The following is a 19,650-nucleotide window of genomic DNA, read 5'->3' as shown; positions in this document are numbered from 1 at the left end:
ATCTGGATCTTTTTGGTCTGTGAGGTGGACAATGGATCACAACCCTGACCTGTGTTTTGTGACTGTAATAGTGCAGGTGTCCCACTGGCCACAACAAGAACCATCCGGAGTCACTTCCCATGCATTGCCATCACCTAATCATCCTCCAGATTGGCCTGGAAGTGCCTCTTCTGCAGTCAGTGCCAAAGCCGTGTTGGAATTTCCACAAGGCTGACTGGCCCACCTACACTTCAGAAACAGAATCTCGGATCCCACAGCTCGAACCAATACCTAGGAACTTTGGTTGTTTTACAAACATCCTAACTGCTAAGAAGTACATCCCATGTGGTCACTGCAAGGTTTTTACCCCTTGCTGGACAAAAGAATCCGAGTCTCTCCTGAGGGAATATGAAAAGAGCGGCTACCCAGATAAAGCCACTGTGCTGCTTGCGTCCTTGAATTCGGCACACCTGGAAAGGTAGAAAGAGACTGCTGAAAGCCTTGATTTCATCCATTCAAGCTGTAAGGCATGGGCTCTTTTGTGGCAACTTGGAGGATTCCAGCCAGTAATGCAATGCTCAGCAAAGGTGACAGCAAATGCTGTTTCTTCTCATCTTATTTCAAACAGCAAGATGCCAACAGACAAGATTACATGCCAGGAGGTCCAGCAGGAACTCCGCAGAAACCTTCAACAATGCCTGGAGGAATCCTCACTCTCTTCCCCATATTCTGTTGAGGAGATCAACATTGTGCTGTTGGAAACCAAAAGCTGGAAAGCTGAAGGGGTTGATGGCATTGCTCCAGAGCTTCTCAAGAATCTGGGGAGACGGGGATGGGAATGGCTGGCAGTACTTTTTACTGTCATACATAGAACCAACAGGCCAACAAGCTGGTGACAGACAACAATGGTTGCCCTACTGAAGCCTGGGAAACCCATAGAGGATGCAGCCAGCTACCACCATCTCTCTCCTCTCAACCATCAGCAAGCTCATGGAACAGGTGCTTCTCCCCTGTCTGTCTGATATTATTTAAGACATCCTCCCAGTGGAGCAGGAAGGATTTCACCCAAAAAGGAACTGCTTAAACGAAGTAGCTTCACTTACTAGCCACAATGAGGCAGGAGTCCAACATAAGTTGAAGACAGGAATTGCCCTTGTTGATCTGTCTCGGCATACAACACTGTCTGGATACTGGGCCTCCTCCTCAAGGTCTCCCGCGTCATTCACTGCCAGCAAATGATCCGCCTCTTGGCTGCAATGACTGGAGACCGCTGCTTTAAGGTAATTAATGGCCAGATAAGTAGACCAAGAACTCTTAACTTGGGCATCTCTCAGGGCTCTGTCCTGGCCCCAATACTTTTTCATCTATACACTGTGATATACCAGTGACGGAGTCAAGGAAATTCATGTATGCAGATGATATTGCCCTAGCTGTTCAATATACAAACCTTCATACCATCAGCTGCACCCTAACCCGAGATCTTAGCACAATGGCTGATTATTTCCAATGCTGGAAACTTAGGCCTAATCCAGCCCCCCACCCCATGGTAACTGCTTTCCATCTGAACAATAAAATGGCTAATACTAAACTTGATGTGCAGTTCTGTGATGAGCGCGTCAGCCACAAAATTAATCCAAAGTATCTTGGCGTTACACTGGACTAGAGTTTGATCTTTCGACAACACCTTGAGAACACCCGTGATAAGGTCAGGTCTTGTGTCACGCTTCTCAGAAAATTGGCTGGAACATCATGGGGCTCCAGTCCACAGACCTTATGAACCTCAACAATTGCCGTGGTATATTCTGCAGCTGAATATTGTGGACCAGTGTGGTCTCATAGCAGTCACACTAAACTCCTTGACACTCAACTCAATAATGCTATGTGCAGAGTCGGGGATACTCAAATGTACTCCAGATGACTGGCTCTCAGTCCTATCGCACATCCAGCCTTCACATATTAGAAGAGCTGCTCAGACATCTTGCTTTCATAATCATGTCAATGCAAATATGAGGATCCCACCGCACCGTGACCTGCAGAACCCACCAAAAATGAGATTAAAATCCCACAACCTTCTATGGAACCGTATTAAGATCCTTACACCTAACTTTGATGTTGGGGTTCAATGGAACACTTCAACCACTCAAAACAAACAGCTCATTGTTGATACTGTTGAGGAATCACTGGGTTTTCATTTATGTCAGAAAGAGTGGTGCAGATTGAATTGCATCAGGACATCTCATGAGAGATGCAGACAAACCCTCTTTAAATGGAAAATGAGGTGAACACCTGTATGTGACTGTGGTCACCAGGCACAAACGATAGAGCACATCATATCTGAATGTCCCCTTTGTTCTTTTGCCAGGGGCCTGAAGGATATTCACCAGCTCACTGCTGCAGCAATGTTCTGGCTATCAAACTTAGATACAAATTTGTAGTTGTTGCTACCTACCCAAGCCATACAAAAGAAGAAGACTGCTTCTTATATATGAACCTTGAAAGTCAGTGTTGGAAAAAGGACATGAGAAACACTAATGATTTAAAAAACAGGAATACCAACGCCATCTTAATTAAAGAATAGTTCACAGGAGAGTAAACATCCACAACCCACGCAAACCCTCTTCATTAAAAATTAAGACAATAATATATAATCACCCTTTTCTATACAACTGTAATATTTCTCTAGCATTAACATCCTGTACCAACATTTTTTGACCTAAAACCAAATTCCTCTCAATCCATGTCCATACACAGACACCAGTTATGTAAATTATAAATAGACCTGCTGCTCCAAACTGTTTATCTATGGAGAAGAAAATTCTCCAGAGCAGTCTGCACTCAGGAAGGTCACACAGAACAATCTTTACAAGAAAGCTTCTCTTACAACTAATCTGGATCTTAATTTTCATGGCCAGCAAACAACGATAATATTACACTAGATATTTTTAAAGCATTTCTATATTACACGCTGCTTGCATCTCCACAGCATTGTCTTCTTCCCAAACACTGCTATAAGCCAGTAAAGAACCTATCTAACCCTCATCAAAGTCAAGGAGTTTTCATTAATAGGAATTGAATTAGGCCTTACCTGCCCAACAGTTAGGCCCATTTATGGCCAGATCCAAAGCTTATTGATTTAAATGGAAAGATTCCCATTTACTTCAATGGATTTTGAATCAAGACCTGCTTCCACAGTGCTTTTAGCTATTTATCAGTTGTATTTATCTAAAGGAACAGTGCCTGATTCTCTGTTGCCTTGGATGCTTTGTAGTCATTTCCATCTGTGCAAATGACCGCCATTCTAATTTTCTTTCACTGTGCACAGTAGTTAATGATTCTACAAAATTCAAGGCAGTGGAGAATCAGGTCAAAATACATTGTTTATAGCAACAATGGGAAGCATGCAAAAACAGAAGTCACAAAAATATCAGGTTACAGAAGTTCCCCAATTTATGCAAGCGTTCCTTTCTGGAATGCCTTGCATAAGTCGAATTTTGCGTAAGTCGGGAGCAATTATGCAGAAAAAAAAAAGCTTACAGAATTTACGGAACTTTTTCTATAAATCTAGATTTCTGTAAGTTGGGTTTGCGTAACCCGGGGAAAGTCTGTATTAGAGACTTTATTCAAACAAGTGTTTTGCTAGATTAACTTGATTGTTTAGTATTCAAGGTTATTCAACAAATAGTAAATTACTGTTAATAAATGAAATCCTAATGGTTTTGAATTCTTGACATTAGGGCCAACTAATTTCTAGGCAATTTTATTTCTCTCTTCATTTTTATGTACCACAAACTGGGGGTTACTCAACTATTCAGAAATAAATCTCTTCAGTAAAAAATAACCAAATATAAATTACTAAGAAGACAGAATACTAGAAAGTATTCACTCTACACTACACTCATGACTACTGTGCTATGTTCTTGTTGTCACACTTATTGAAATACAACTCAAAAGTGCTCATTGTAGTTCAGTAGTCGAATGCTGTAAGTAAGCTTTTGCATGTGTTGTATGTAGGAAACAAAACTTTTGAACATATGGCATTGTATTGGCATCTCTCCACATGAATCTTAAGCCCCCCTGAAATTACAAGAATTTTCAACAGCCTATGCGTACTCGGTTATATAACTGTCAATCACTCCATTAAACTTGCTTGGATGTACTGTGTCTAAGGCCTTGTCTACACTACCGGGGTAAGCTGACATAAGTTACGCTACTCCAGCTACGGGAATAACGTAGCTGGAGTCGACATAACTTCAGTTGATTTACTGTGGTATCTACACCACACTGCGTCAATGGGAGACGCTCTCCAGTTGATTTACCTGACTCTTCTCATTCTGGTGGAGTATCAGAGTTGACCAGAGAGTGCTCTGCAGTTGATTTAGTGGGTCTTCACAAGACCCGCTAAATTGACCCCCACTGCATCGATCATAGCAGCATCAATCCCTGGTAAGTGTAGATATGGCCTAACCTTGCAGCGCAAGTGAAGTAACCACTTTCTTTGCAATCTCCACACAGTGTTTACAGAACAGACCTCTAGAAAGGAGGCATTCTAGTCAGAGTTTTCCACTCCAATTTCACATCTTGATAAAAATAAAACCGTACTTTTTTATTTTACAACTTCTATATTTTACCCAGGAAATCCCAGATTACCCTTACTCAGAAGATTCCTGATTTTTGTTGTTGTCACAGATTATTTTCTACTCAGACATAACTATTTCTATTTATTTCAAGTATGATCCTCCCGACCAGCTCATGAGCATTTAACGAGTTATTCCCATTATTATTATTTTATTTATTATTATTCCATTTTACAGACAGAGTAACTGAGACACAGTAAGGGGGATAGCTCAGTGGTTTGAGCATTAGCCTGCTAAACTCAGGGTTGTGAGTTCAGTCCTTGAGGGGGCCATTTGGGGATTGGTCCTGCTTTGAGCAGGGGGTTGGACTAGATGATCTCCTGAGGTCCCTTCCAACCCTAATAATCTATGATTCTATGTTTTCTTGACTATTCTATCAAAGATTTTTCAGTGTGTGAGGTTGAGAGGTCTGTGTTCTATTTGAGAGCCCACACACCCCTCCCTACAGACAACAAACTCATGAATGCACTCAGCAGGGTTACTAAGGAAACCAGAAACTATGGTAACCCAGACTCACAGCAGTCTTATTTATCCAAGGAAAGGGAAAGGAAAATTCAAGCAAAGCAACTACAATCTGACGAGATTCTGATCTTTCCCTTTCCCTTTGGCTGCAGCAGAGTCTTTTGCCTCTCAGTGTCACTGAGATTAGAATCTGGCCCATAAAAAGAAAACTTGTTTTCATCTGCTGACTCTGAGAAAGGAGGTGTTACAATTAGAACACACAGCTCAGAGCTTCTCACAAAGGCCCCGTTTTGCAAACACATACGCACATGTTTAGCTTTACTAACATGTATTATCCCATTGATTTCAATTTGGTTCCTCATAGGAGTAAAGTTAAGCACAAGCATAAGTGTTTGCAGGATCAGGGCCTACAAGCCCAATACTGCTAGTGTTGAGAGGCTCCTAGAAGGTGTTGCGTGCTCTTAGCGCTCAACATTTTCATTAGAGGTCGAGGGCACTCAAGAGTTCACAAAATTGGGCTGGATATATTTGAACAGCATTTCATTGTATAAATTCTGACCTTGAAGTCAATGACAAATCTCCTATTGACTTTGGGACACTTGATAGTAATTAGCATTTCATATGAAAAATCCAGAGATGTCAAAATCAAAAGAAAATTAGTTTTAACCTTCACAGTTCTAAATATGACCATATTTATTCTTTTCTAGCTTTGTGGAAAATAAGAACCCTTTCTCCTGCAGGATAAGCTCCTTACTTTAGAAATAGGAAAGTTCAAATTGTCTCTGGCTGTTTGATATACATTTTTATATCATTACTCATGACCCAATTCTGCAACCATGATTCATATTATGTAGCACTAATGCAAGGAGACTCGCTGAAGGCAATAGGAATAATCTTACAAGTGTTACTCAGTCTGAGTCTGGGTTGCAGAATTGGACCGTCCGTTAGCGAAAAGAGTATGGTACTGATTAAACTAGCTATGGTATATGACATAATGCCAAATAAATCAGAAGAAGAAATTGTGTTAGTACCAATTCTTGTTTCAGAGTGAAGCATCCAAACAAGAAGGTATAACTTTTATTCTTATAGTCAAAGTCAGAATAAGGTGACAGAATAGAAAAGGGATTTGTAAGAGATTGTATGCTATCAGGTAATGGTTCATGATAAGTTAATAAAATCAGAGAGAGAATGAGCATCTGCCTATATACAGCGGATGACATGACTTAATTATAAAAAGGACTGATTGAAACAAGCTGGTTATATGATGGTAGATAATCTAATTACTCACTAGGTGTGTGCATTGGGACAAATAAATTAACATCACAAACAATATAATTGTTTCTAGCAGAAGAATATAAATATTATGGACTAAACTATGGGCATGTCTATTGGTCAGGGCACATGGATCTCCTACTGCTTAGTGCATCTACTTCAGAAGTATTCACAATTTGATTGCTAGGAGAAAGGGAGTAGGATGATCTGTGCTGACTGGTCCCAGAAAGGGTGTGTTGGGGTTTAGCAATGGTGTGTCCATAGCCTTGCCCTCTTGTGCAGTGCATGACTGGATGGAGCACAAACTACATCTATAAAACAAGTGTAAGTAGATGCTGCTCCTTTATACGCTCCCTCCAGCACCCCTGAGGCATTATACCTATTCCTCCACTGTGCAGATTTAATGTCCTCGGGGAGTCCTGATCTTGGTTGTCACTTACAGAGTCTCAACACAGTTCACACTACATGGCTCCAAAGCCTGTTTTGTCACACAGGTGAAAATACAAGAGCTAGGATAGGACTGTCAGATACTAACAGATTAAAGAAGTTAATTAAATGGAAAAGTCACAATATAAAACAGGTATAAAGTCCTCTGTGCTATCTGAGCATATGGAATAAATTTGTGAGATTAGCAAATATTTACATAGTAAACAGCAGTTCAGATCCAGACATTAAAATGTGTGAATTAGGTTTTGAAAAGAGCAGAAATTGCATCATCCTCCCTTAACAACAAACGTTTAAGCAGGCAGGTTGACCTTGTCAAATGAAGAATTCTCTCACAATTTTTATATGGGACTTTTGCTTTAACAAACACTTTTGGCAGATAAAAAGTTTATCCATGCTTTGGCCAGAAGATGTGATTTCTGGCTAATTCCATTTGTGCAAGCTCTGATGCATTGATCTGGAACACCTGGCCCAACAAATCCAGTCAAGTTAAAATTTTACTTGTTCCCCATCTAAATTAATTTGTACCCAGATATCACCATTAGGGGCACCTGATGAATTCTTGTCATAATACCAATTACTATTACTTAATTTTTTAGTTTGAATTTTCACCAGCTCTTTGCCATTGTCACTTGACGCTGTCACTCTATAAAAGGGTGAAGTCAGTCAAAAAAGAGAAGTTCTTGCCTGGTAATAAAAACAACCAAAATTGGAAACCTTTATAATTTATATTGTACACAGATTACCTAGAATTCTCATTAGTCCAGTTGTAAGAGTGAGAGGTATTGGAGGTGTGGAATTCTCCTGTCCAGATAGCATGATGCTGTTATTTTTAGCAAGGTCTTTTAAAGCCTGGTTTAAGGGCTCCTCAAACAGATATTCCCTACTAAAAAGAAGAGCTATTAACTTGAATTTAGAAGAAAGATCATCCAGAAATATATGCTCTCCTTACAACAGCCATGTTGCCAGCATGTTATGGGCTGAGAGACAGAGAGAATCCTAACCCCATGACCTGGAAATTATGGGAAGCTGAATCACAATATCTGTATCCTATAGAAAGATCTATACTTCACTTTTGCCACTAGGTCAGTGGGGATCCGATTGAAACACTCTGACTTAGTCCCCGATCCTACAACTGGATCAATTGCTAGCCCTCTGGACTACTTCCTACTATCCAGTGACATCGTCCCTGGGTCTTCTGGGGATCTGGCCTGTGAAGCTCCCGACAGTTCCAACATCTCCTGGGTGTCCGCAGGTAATCGAGTATCCCCACTGACCCAATGGCGAGTACACTTGCTGCTGACAGGGCACAGGGCTGGGACCTGGTGAAGTGAAGCTTGGGTCCCCTATCCTGGGCTGCACAGCCCTGCAAGGAAGGGCAGCCATATTGACTGTTGCCACTGGGCCGCACATCCCTGCAAGAGAAGACAGTCTTATTGACTCTGGCCACCAGGCCATACTGCCCTGAGTCTAAGGGTGGTCAGGTGGACTCAGTCATGGGGCTATAATGCCCCTTCCCTGACCCCAAATGGGGACAGGGTGCACTTGTCCTGCAACAGGGGGAAACAAGGAAGATTCAGAGGGACCTTTCTTGCCAGAAGCTGGGAATGGGCAACAGGGAATGGATATATAGGAATACAACCCTAGTAGATGCTATCTGCCATCCTTCTTATTTACTAATGTATTGGAAAGTACGTCATTATCCTCATATGATATGAGTACATCATCTTTCTTCATTCCAAATGCAGAACAGAAATATTTATTGAACGCTTCTGCCTTTTCTGCATCATTAGTAACCATTTGACCATTTCCATCTAGTAATGAACCAATAATATTTCCAGGATTTATTTTGTCCCTAATATACTCATACTCCTTATCCCTATCAGTCATGAATTTTTCCCTGATATATTTAGCTTCCCTTATCAATTCTCTGTATTTTCATAATTTCTAATTTATGCTAATTATCTATTTCCTCTCTTTTTCCATTTGTTATATGTTGCTTTTTTATTTCTAGTTGTTGCCTTCACATCACCACTGATGGACTTTTAGCCAAAGTTGTCCTTTTTTCTTGATAATGAAGTATAACTCTTTACCATCTAATAAACTCTTCTAATGAGTTTTTCATTCAGTTTTTCTCTACGTTTTTCCTCCTGATCAATGTTCAGAAATTTCCTCAGCTTTGTGAAGCACCAACTATATATATTACTGGTTGGGACTGTCCTCTGCCCATATTGAATGTAGTTGGGTCATGGTCACTGGTCCCTAGGCAACCACAAACTTTCAATCTAGTGATTAATTCATATTTATCAGTCATAATGAGGTCCAAAATAGAATTACCTCCTGTTGGGTGCAAAACCAATTTATCATTTATAAATTTTAGAAGCTCTAATGATGTTTTGCTACTGCAGCATACATCTCCCTCATAGCAATGCAGCGTACAACGCAAGACAGGTACTTAAGGAATAACTCATCCCATTCTCTGGCATGATTTGGTGCTCTGTAACAGACCCCCACCAGTATCTCCTCCTGAGCTTTGTTAGTTAGCACATTGATCCCTATGCATGATGTTCTTGAGCCTCTGCTCCAGCTGACAGGTTTTTAGTGAAACTCAAGATAGGGGATGCAAAAGCCTCTGGTGCAAATTAGAGCAGCCTAACAAGCAATCCATGAGGGCAGGGGACTGGACTCGATGACCTCTCGAGGTCCCTTCCAGTCCTAGAGTCTATGAGTCTATGAAAACCCCACATATTTGTTTTTCAGATTTCTACCTGTCTAATTCCAGCTGTTAATTTGATCTCAATGAAACAGCAACTCTTTGGCAATAACACAGTTAAGCTGCATGACCTGTTTCTAAGTTTTCTGCATACCCATTTTTATTTCAGTTATTTAGATTTATAAATAAAATGCACCTCTCCTCTCACCCAAGTCAAAGAGGTAAACAAAAGCCAAGGCTTATTATACCACATTCTCCTCCCCCATGTAAAAATCCTTTATGCTGAGTGCTATGGCTGTGATTACAAGAGCATCACAGCCAGAATGCTTCCTCATAGCATCTACTAGGGTTAAACATTTTTAAATCAGCAGACTCAGATAACTTGTACTCAAGAGTCCTAAAAAGTTACATGAAGAGACCTCAGGCTCGCACATGTTCATTTGTAATGAATCTTGGAATACTAGGGAACTTCCAGAAGGCCAGAAGAGTGCTAACGTTGTGACAATATTCATATAGGGTGAATGGGACAACCCAGCTATCTATACACTGTTAGCCTGACAAAATAATAGAAAAGCTGATATAGGATTCGACTGATAAAGAATTAAAGGACAGGAATACAATTAATGTCAGTCAACATGATTTTAGGGACAATAGTTCTTGTGAAATACATCTGATTTCATTCCTTGAGGAGATTACAAGTTTTGTTGATAAAGGTAACTGTGTAGACATAATACACTCAGCCTTTTGTGAGGCATTTGACTTACTGACATAATGACATTCTGATGAAAAATCATCACTATACAATATAAATGAAGCACACATTACATGAATCAAGAACGGGCTAACGGGCTAAAAAGTCATCATCAGTGGGAGAGCATCATTAACTGGAGGAGTTGGCCCAGCGCTATTCAGCATTTTCATCACTGATCTGGAAGTAAATAGAAAAATCACTGCTAACAAAATCTGTGGATGACACAAAGATTGACAGAGCGGTAAATAATTATGAGGATAGGGCAGTCATACAAAGCAATCTGGATCACTTGGTAACCTGCGCCTATTCAAACACAAGGCATTTTAAACTTACCATAGACAAACATACATCTAGAACAAGGAATGCAGGGCATACATGCAGAATGGGAGATTTTGTCCTGGAATGCAGTAACTCTGAGAAGAATTTAGAGGTCTGACTAGGGACGAGCAAGCAGCTGAACATGAGCTCTCGCCGCAATGCAGTGGTAAAAGAGGCTAAAGTGATCTTTGGATGTATAAACAGAGGAGTAGTGAGTGGGAGTAGGGAGGTGATTTTACCTCTGAATACGTCATTGATGAGACAGGTATTAGAATACTCTGTACCACTCTGGTGTCCATTGTTTTAAAAAAGGATGTTGAAAAATTGGAGAGGGTTCAGAAAAGAGCCACAAAAATGATTCAAGGGCTGAAGAAAATGCCTTATAGTGAGAGAACTAAAGAGCTCAATCCACTTAGTTTATCAAAAAGATTAAGAGGGGACTTGATTTTAGTGTGTAAATACCTCCATGGGGACAAAATATCAAGTACTAAAGGGCTCTTTAATCTAGTTGAGAATGGCATAACAAGAACCAATGTCTAGAAGCTGAAGACAGATGCAATTTTTTTAACAGTGAGGATGATTAACCACTGAGAGAAGCTACCCAGGGAAGTTGTGAATTCACCATCTTGTGATGTCTTCAGCTCAGGACTGGATGCCTTTCTGGAAGGTACACGTTAGCCTAACACAAGTTATGCTTTAGTCAAACATGAGTTATTGGGCTCAATACAGGGATAAATGGCTTAAATGTAATGCCCTGTATTATACAGAAGGTCAGACTAGATGGTCAAATAATCCTGTCTGTGCTTAACTCTATTTATCTATGATGCAATGATATTCTCCTCACTAGCTACAGCTAGAGGGTTCTGGCAAGGGTTCTGGCAAGTTCCACTCCATCTTGACAGTGTCAAGCTAACAGCTTTTGTAATGGTAGGAACCTAAAAACAGAAAAATTACTCTACTGGATAAAAGTCATGGTCCATCTAGTTTAGTGTCCTGTCTCTGACACTGGCCAGCTCCACCATTCAGAAAATAGTGTTTTCATGGCCTACCATGCAACATTACAAGCACCCCAGAAATATTTCAAAGGAAAATGAGCTACATTCTGCAAGGTTTGAAAGGGATGCAGATTGACATGGATGACATTTTAATTTATGGGGCGTTAGAGGAAGAACATAATGCAAAACCAAAACAAGGCTGAAAACACCTGTGTGCGCTGGATTATAATTAAACAGGAAAATGTATGCTACAACAAATCTACTATGACTTCTGCGATGTATGATTTCTAAAGAAGTGTGTGTGAAGGCAGATAAAAAGTAAAGGCATAGCTGAAATGCCACAACCTAAGATTGTATCAGAATGGATGCAATTCCCCAATAAGATAAAAATTTAGAGAAAATTCATATCTAACCGGCCCTCGAAAGGCCAATTTCTTTATGAAGTACTGTACACAGACTGTGTAGATCTATATTAAGCTCAGGAATGCAATTTTAATTGATCACATCCGCAGTACTGGCATTTTGTGAAGTTCCAAGTCTACAGCTGTTTCAGCAGATGCTAGCAGCTGTGATCTCAATGGGATGCTACTGCACTTACATAGCGATGAATAGAAGCCCATAGCAGTGTTCCAGCCAGCTTTCAGACTACAAGGCCAGCCAGGTATACCCAACTAGAGAGAGAATGTTTGGTGAGTATAGGGGCATGTGAGAAATTCTCAAGGTATTTGCAAAATCTTGATAATTTCACCATTGCCACCATTGATAAACAGTAAAGACCTAGATTAGGTGCCCCAAATATCCAGGGATTGCTCATAGGGATTTGGGGAGATTTAAACTGACTGCAGAATATACATCAGGGAAGTTTGCAGTTGTGACTGACATCTTAGCTAACGCCCCTACTACTGATCACCAGGATTCTTCAGCGGCTCACATTGGTATAAAGGCATCTGTGGGTGCCATCTTCAGAGGCCCTCCAGCTTTTCTCTCAAAATTAAAATTAAAATAGCCATTAATACCGATGCACAACTGCAATCTGTATGCTTGTCTATTAGCTATGGTTGCCCGCTTTATTTCAGGGATCCCACATCTATCATGTATCTTCTACTCAGCTAGTTGGGAATTCACAGGAACTGAAGGTGTGGCTATATATGGCAATTGCATGTAGTTCCACAATCCTGCCAAGATGGAAAAATACTGGGAATGAGCAATTTCTGGTGGCCCAGCAAAGTGGAAGGTCGAATGATGTGAGTCATGCAGAATGACCAGAAAGAGAAGACTCAAAGAACCTTTTATATCCAGAGCATTATCCAATAGACTATGGAAAAGAATACCCTGAAGTCGGTTTAATTGTCATATGACCCAAACAGCAATGGAACTCACAGTACCACAACCTCAGGTAAGAGAGATAATCATGTGGAAAGGAGTCTTAAAACCTACTGAAGAGAAGTCTACATTCTGCGCTTTGTTAATTTACAGGTTTCAGAGTAGCAGCCTTGTTAGTCTGTATCCACAAAAAGAACAGGAGTACTTGTGGCACCTTAAAGACTAACAAATTTATTTGAACATAAGCTTTCGTGGGCTACAGCATCCGAAGAGTTGGGCTGTAGTCCACGAAAGCTTATGCTCAAATAAATTTGTTAGTCTCTAAGGCACCACAAGTATTCCTGTTCTTTTTGATAATTTACGTAAATGAAATAGGCAAAACCCTCCTTAAAACCAGAACATGGCCAGATGTTGGCTGGCTCTATAATGCTATGATAAATAATAATTCTTGTCAAAGACTGTTTCACAGGGAAAATGGGTGGGCGAAGGTGTGAGGAAGATATGTGTCATTTCTTTAAAAATGCATCAAGAAACCAAGTAGGAGGGGAGCTAGGGGAGGTTTTATATAAAAGCTCTACAGCAAAGCAGAGATATAAAGACAGTGCAGATTTAAAGCTAATACTGTTTCTTTACTCTAATAATACGTTAATAGTTTAATAAAGTCTTTGTTCAGTATTAGAAAAAAGTGACTCTTTTCCAATCTCATGACAATTTCCTGTTGTAATTTATTATGCTATTGTTTCTATATACAAATGAGGGACTTTGAATACACTTTAATGAGAATGTGACTGTTGCAGAATCATTTGAAAATGCATTCCATAAACTTTTAGGACAGCAAACCAATGTATCAAAAATTTACACAGTCTGAGACTATTTATTACGAAGTAGCTGTGCTGATTTATAACATTGAGGATCTGGCCCATATTTTTTAATTAAGTAACTAAATAATATTTTTGTATTAAATTATTTTAAAATAATCTCATTTTTATATAGCATTTAATATAATGTTACAAAATACCGTATGTATCATGTAACTTCTCCTCCCCCCCAAAAGACTTATTTAATAAAAGAAACTTCAGGAGGAATATAGCTATTGCTGTCATACCACTTACAAAATGTGGATTGCTTTATTCTCCTGGGTTATATGAATTTATGCAAAGGACCTTCCCCTCTAAAAGCATTTTAATTTTTGTGACAAATGCTTACACACATTTTTTTCTTGGATGTCAGATTTTATAATTGAGGTTTGCAGTTACAAAGTCTGCATATTTCAATCTATAGCAGTTCTCTTGAGGATTGTGCAAAAAACTTAGGATCAGATTTGCCAAGTGTATCACAGCTGCTAACAAGCTGCTATTGCTATGATTTGAAGTAGGTAATAATACAACTAATGTAAAACCTTGATGTGATGTTACAAATCTTTGGGAAATACACCAACTAATCCTAAAAGAAACAAAGATTTCCTCTGAACGACATGTATACATTTTTTAATGTTTACAAGCACTACTCTAACAGATCCCTCATGTTTCCATCCACAAAAGCAAAGGAAGGTAATAAAATAGCATACCGTCCACAAAAGTATGGGTTACAGTGGCCAAAAAAGGGGGTGACAGATGTGGCATGGCTGTGTTTCTCTCCTGGAACATGTGGAAGCCTCTTCAGTCCCTCAGATTTATAAACAAGTTCTCTGTGTGTGAAGTAAGTGTATCTGTGTGAGGCTGTTGATGAGCAGCTGCATGCTTCTCTGCAGTATCAGCAGATTTCTCCTGAAAAATCATCACCTGGTTAATCTGGTCAGAGAAGTATGAATTCCTTCCCTATGCCTTCTACTGATTGAGGGGCATAGCATACATGCAGCAGAGTAAAATGCATACATTGTGCAAAATTATTATAGAGTTTGACAATGGTTTGCTATTTTGCCAAGAATTACATGGCAAAACTTTGCTGATTGTATACATATATTTGATACATATTGTAGTTATTTTACATGTACTATAAAATGCCTGCTCATGACAGATGTTGGCAAGAATTTGCTGTATTCTCAGTAAATCCACAGCAATTACTGAAGTGATTTACACTTGAAGGCAGAAGGGCTAGAAACCATTTAAAAGCATAAAGTGTAGATTATGTAAATCTCAGAAAACAATTTAAGATTTTGGCTCCAAAACTGAGTACCACTGCTCCAGAGGAAAATAAAGCAACAAAAATGATAATAGGCTTAGAAAACATAACCTACCAGGAAAGGTCTGCTTAGTCTTGAGAAAAGACTACTGTCTTCAAGTAGATTAAGGGCTATTATAAAGAGGATGGTGATCAATTATTCTTGTCTTACCTTAGTGGACATGGAAGCTTTCTAACTAAAAGGATAATTAAGCACTGGAACAGGTTACCAAGGGAGGTTGAGGAATCCCTGTTACTGGAGGTTTTTAATAACAGGTTAGACAAACATCTTTCAGGGATGGTGTTGGTATACTGGGTACTGCCTCAGTGCAGAAGTGGTAAACTAGATGATATCTTGAGGTCCCTTCCAACCCTATGTTTCTATGAATCTATAATTCCATGTAAGTGGTTGTATGTGTGTTACTAAATCACCAGTTTAGCTACTGGTCAGTATGACTGCCAACCTACATTCAGAGAGCTGCAAACTGTACTACAGGGAGAATTGCAGGCTTTGACTGAGCTATATGAAGTGGGAGGGGCCCAATCCAACCTCCACTAAGAATAATGGGAGCAGTAGGGCTGATTCAGAATCACCAATGACAAAGGAATTCACTGACTACTCACATGCTTGAAATTAAGCAAGTGCTTATGTGCTTTCCTGGACTGGGGCTACCACACTCAGCACCTTTCAGGACTGAGTCCAAAGGGCCTAAGTCAGCTCTCACTGACATCAATGGAAAGAGTCCTGTTGACTTCAGGGGTGTGAGATCAGGCCCAGTGTAAAGAAATTTAAATAGCAGCTCTTCTAAGTGAGTACTTTCCATTTATAAGTAAGCTCTCCTCATTGGTGATTGTAGAACAACCCTAAATTGAGCAATCCTCTGAATAAGCATGCCATTCCTTTTAGGGGGGAAAGAGATGGGTGGGCTTAGAGAGTTTTATCCCTAACATAGAAGACAGTGACATGCTCTCCTGTCATGAGTGAGATATCATGAAGAAAATGTTGATATTGTGGGTCATATTTTCAAAGGGGCTTCAACAGAGCTTCCAGTTCTAAGTAGGCAAATTTGCACATGCAAAATATTTGAATACACATCTTAGCACAGTCTCCTGCATGGAAGTGATATAGTGTATCACCTACACAAATAGCTAATTGTGCTCAAATATACATGTGCAAAGGTTGTGCACATACAAATAGAGGCCACATTTAAAAAAATTGTCCCTTTGTGGGGCTTGAATGTGTTTATCAAATATAGAACTCCATATGCAATACTCAGTATCAACGTTTTACTCTTTATAGTTCAAGAAAAAACTGCTTAGAACCTAAAGAATGCTAAAAGTCTAAATAAATAGATACATAAATAAATAAGCAATTAAATGATCTGCATGGTAACATTTACTTCATTTTGTGCTAAATGCCACAGGGATACAGGTATAGATTAAGTTTAAATGGGTCACTGGTCATCAATAATCTCTCTCTAATGCTCAACCTGATTTGCAATCTTTCCCCTAGGTTTAAATAGAAAGTGTCACTTCACCCTAATATCCTTGGCATCCCCAATTGCACAGAACAGCTGGCCCACCACATCCCAAATGTACTGGTCTTCTAGGTCATCTTGCCATGTGATCCCTACAAAGGGATCGATCCATCAAGAGGATCTAGACACAGCAACGAAACACCTAATTGTGGGTGCCTGCAATGTAATGGAATCCACAGCCCTAAATTAGGCATCCAGGCTGCCCATACAATGAATGGAAAGAGGTGGTCACCTAAGAATGGGATCCACAGAAGCTAGTACTCTGAATGGGGACCAGCCTAAGATAGCTAGTAGGAAATGCCGAGGAGAGAGGCAAGGCTCATCCCTGCCCCTCAAAGGGATTTAGGCTCCTAAATTCAGGTCAGAGGGAATGGGAAGTGCCTATCTATGTTTGGGTTTCACAGTTATACAGCCCCTCCTCGAGCACCTAAGCTCTTTCTGGGGTGAGGAGAGGAGGAGGGCAGGGGGTCATCCCTTTTATTATAACCTTTAACTCAGTAGTTGGAGCACTCAACCAGGATGTGAGAGACCCCAGTTTAAATCCCCCCTCTGGCTGAACTGGAGCAAGATTTAAACCCAGATCATAGGAAAGTGTGCTAACCGGTGAGCTATGGGATACTCCATAGCAGGTCTTTCTCAATTCCACCTGTTGAAACTCTTTTACTACGTATAGCTGATTAAATAGCCATTGGAACAGGGACTTGAACTTTGGTCTCCCACACGCTACATAACAGCCCTAACCACCAGGTTGTAGGTTCATTCTTGCACTTTTCTAACCACCAGGTTGTAGGTTCATTCTTGCACTTTTGTTGGCCCAATGAGTATTTAATTGTTTATACAAAATGGAACAGCTTCAACAGGAGAGACTGAAAGAAAACCACCCCAGAATGTCCATTAGCCCATTTCCTGTGAGGTTCATAAATTCCAAGGCCAGAAGGGACCATTGTGATCACTGGTCTGACCTCCTAGGGCCAGAGAACTTCCCCAAAACAATTCCTAAAGCAGATCTTTTAGAAAATTATCCACTCGATTTAAAAATTGTCAGTGATGGAGAATCCACCAGGACCCTTGGTAAATTGTTCCAATGGCTAACTACCCTCACTGTCAAAAATTTACATCTTATTTCCAACCTGAATTTGTCTAGCTTCAACTTCCAGCTGTGAAATGTGGGTTCAAATCTCTGCTCCAAATCAGGCAGAGGGGTTATTTGAACCTGTATCTCCCACATATGGGTGAATGCTCTAGTCACTGGGCTAAAATTTACAAAGGGACAAACACCCCTCATTCCAGCAGTTGTGGTTTATGTAAGGCCTAATTTGGTAGGCAACCTCTGACAATGCATCCAGATCAGGCCCTGAAAATGAGATAAGCAGAGGAACACCTGATTTGAGGAGTCTACTAGGGCTTATGTGTGAGAGAGGCATCAGGATTTAGGTGCTGTGCTTATGTTCACTGGCAGACTTTTAGGCACCTAGGGGACTTTATTGGTGGAAATTTAGGTGCCTAGGGACTCTAGACTCCTACAGGGTTAGTCAGCAGCTGATCAGGGGTTTTGAGGATCTAAACTGGATTTAAGAATCTAATGGGGCAGTTAGGCACAAAATCATTTTATGGATCTAGCCCAAAAGATTTTCAAGTATCTTAATGTAATTCAACACTGCATGTACATTTCTCTTAAAAGGGAACGTACGTAGGGCTCATTCTGCAAACTGGGTACTAATCTAGGACTTGAGAGAAATGGGTTCAAATCCCTGCTCTGCCACAGACAGAATCAAATTGGTTATGTCACACTGTCAGGAGTGGTCACCACTGTGAGTGCCAGTCTCAACTTAGACTGTCAGAAAAAAGGACAGACACCCCAAACTGGTGGTATATTCTATAATAAGATTTCACCAAGCCAGTAAGAAATGGGCACTGCCAGATCACTATATTAGTCTTACTGTGGAGTCACAGACAGTCCCCTTAGGCTCGCCAGCCCATATTGCCATCCAGACAAACTGGACTTTGTGATAATGGTCACTTACACCAAATATCATACCACATTAGGTTACTTTCAGTCCCATCGGATTGGTCACTTACCCCCAGATCAATTGATGCTCTGGCTCTCACACCAAAAACATCTTTCGTAGCCAATTCTTTGGTAAACTAAGTAAAGGTTTGTTAGCTAAGGAAGGAAATGATAGTTATTGAGAGGTTAAAGCAGGTAAAATACATTAACAGGTGAGTCATAGTTTGTAAATCCAAAATGCTAACAGAGATGTAGTAGTCTGTCAGTCTCCAAAAGTCTCTCAGGGTTACCCAGAATGGAGCTGGGGACAGTGGCACCGTAATCACAGGGGCCAGCGAGGCCATAGCCCTCCCACTTTTTGAAAGCGGATGGACCTGGCCTGTCCACTTTTTGGTGGGGTGGATCCCATCCTCTTCCCCTCCTCTTCCTCCCAGCGTGGAGCCCAGCCAGGGAGCCTGGGCAGTTGTGGGAGCTGTGTGAATCCTCCACCTCCCAGCCTAGGGCAGGTGGAGGTGGAGGGTCCACGACTCCACACCAATTCCCCGCAGTTGTCTGCACAGCTCTGTCTCCAACTGGCCTTCAGCCAGCAGAGGGCGGCCTCAGAGCTGCAACCTGGCCATGGTAAGAGCCGTGCAGGCAGCTGTGGGGAGCCTGGGTCCCTCCACCTGCTCTGGGCAGTGGGACCGGGGGTGGAGACACAGGCAGGAGGCTGCTTTCGACTCCACCTCCACCCAGGTGGGGTGGGGCAAGCTCCCTGGTTCCACTCTGGCTTCCAGCTTGTCTGTAAGTGAGGCCTCCAGGGGAAGAGGAGGGGTGGGGGTAGGACATTGGGCAGAAGGGGAGGTCTCTGGGGCGGAGCCTCAGGGGAAAAGGAGGGATGGGGGCAAGGGTTTAGGGGTGGGGGCCCTGCCCCCCCCCCTTTTTGAGAAGGCTCCAACACCCTTGTCTGGGGATTTCTGTCTTGCACCTGGAATGCTCCCCTGTGAGTGTCCAAACAGTTCAGAGATGAACGATCATTCCACGAGTCCATATTTATAGCTTTTCCACAGAGAG

This window comes from Gopherus flavomarginatus, chromosome 3, assembly GCF_025201925.1.
Source record: "Gopherus flavomarginatus isolate rGopFla2 chromosome 3, rGopFla2.mat.asm, whole genome shotgun sequence".
In the NCBI taxonomy this organism is placed as follows: Eukaryota; Metazoa; Chordata; order Testudines; family Testudinidae; genus Gopherus; species Gopherus flavomarginatus.
The sequence above is the reverse complement of the archived record's forward strand: the minus strand, read 5'-3'. Positions refer to the sequence as shown.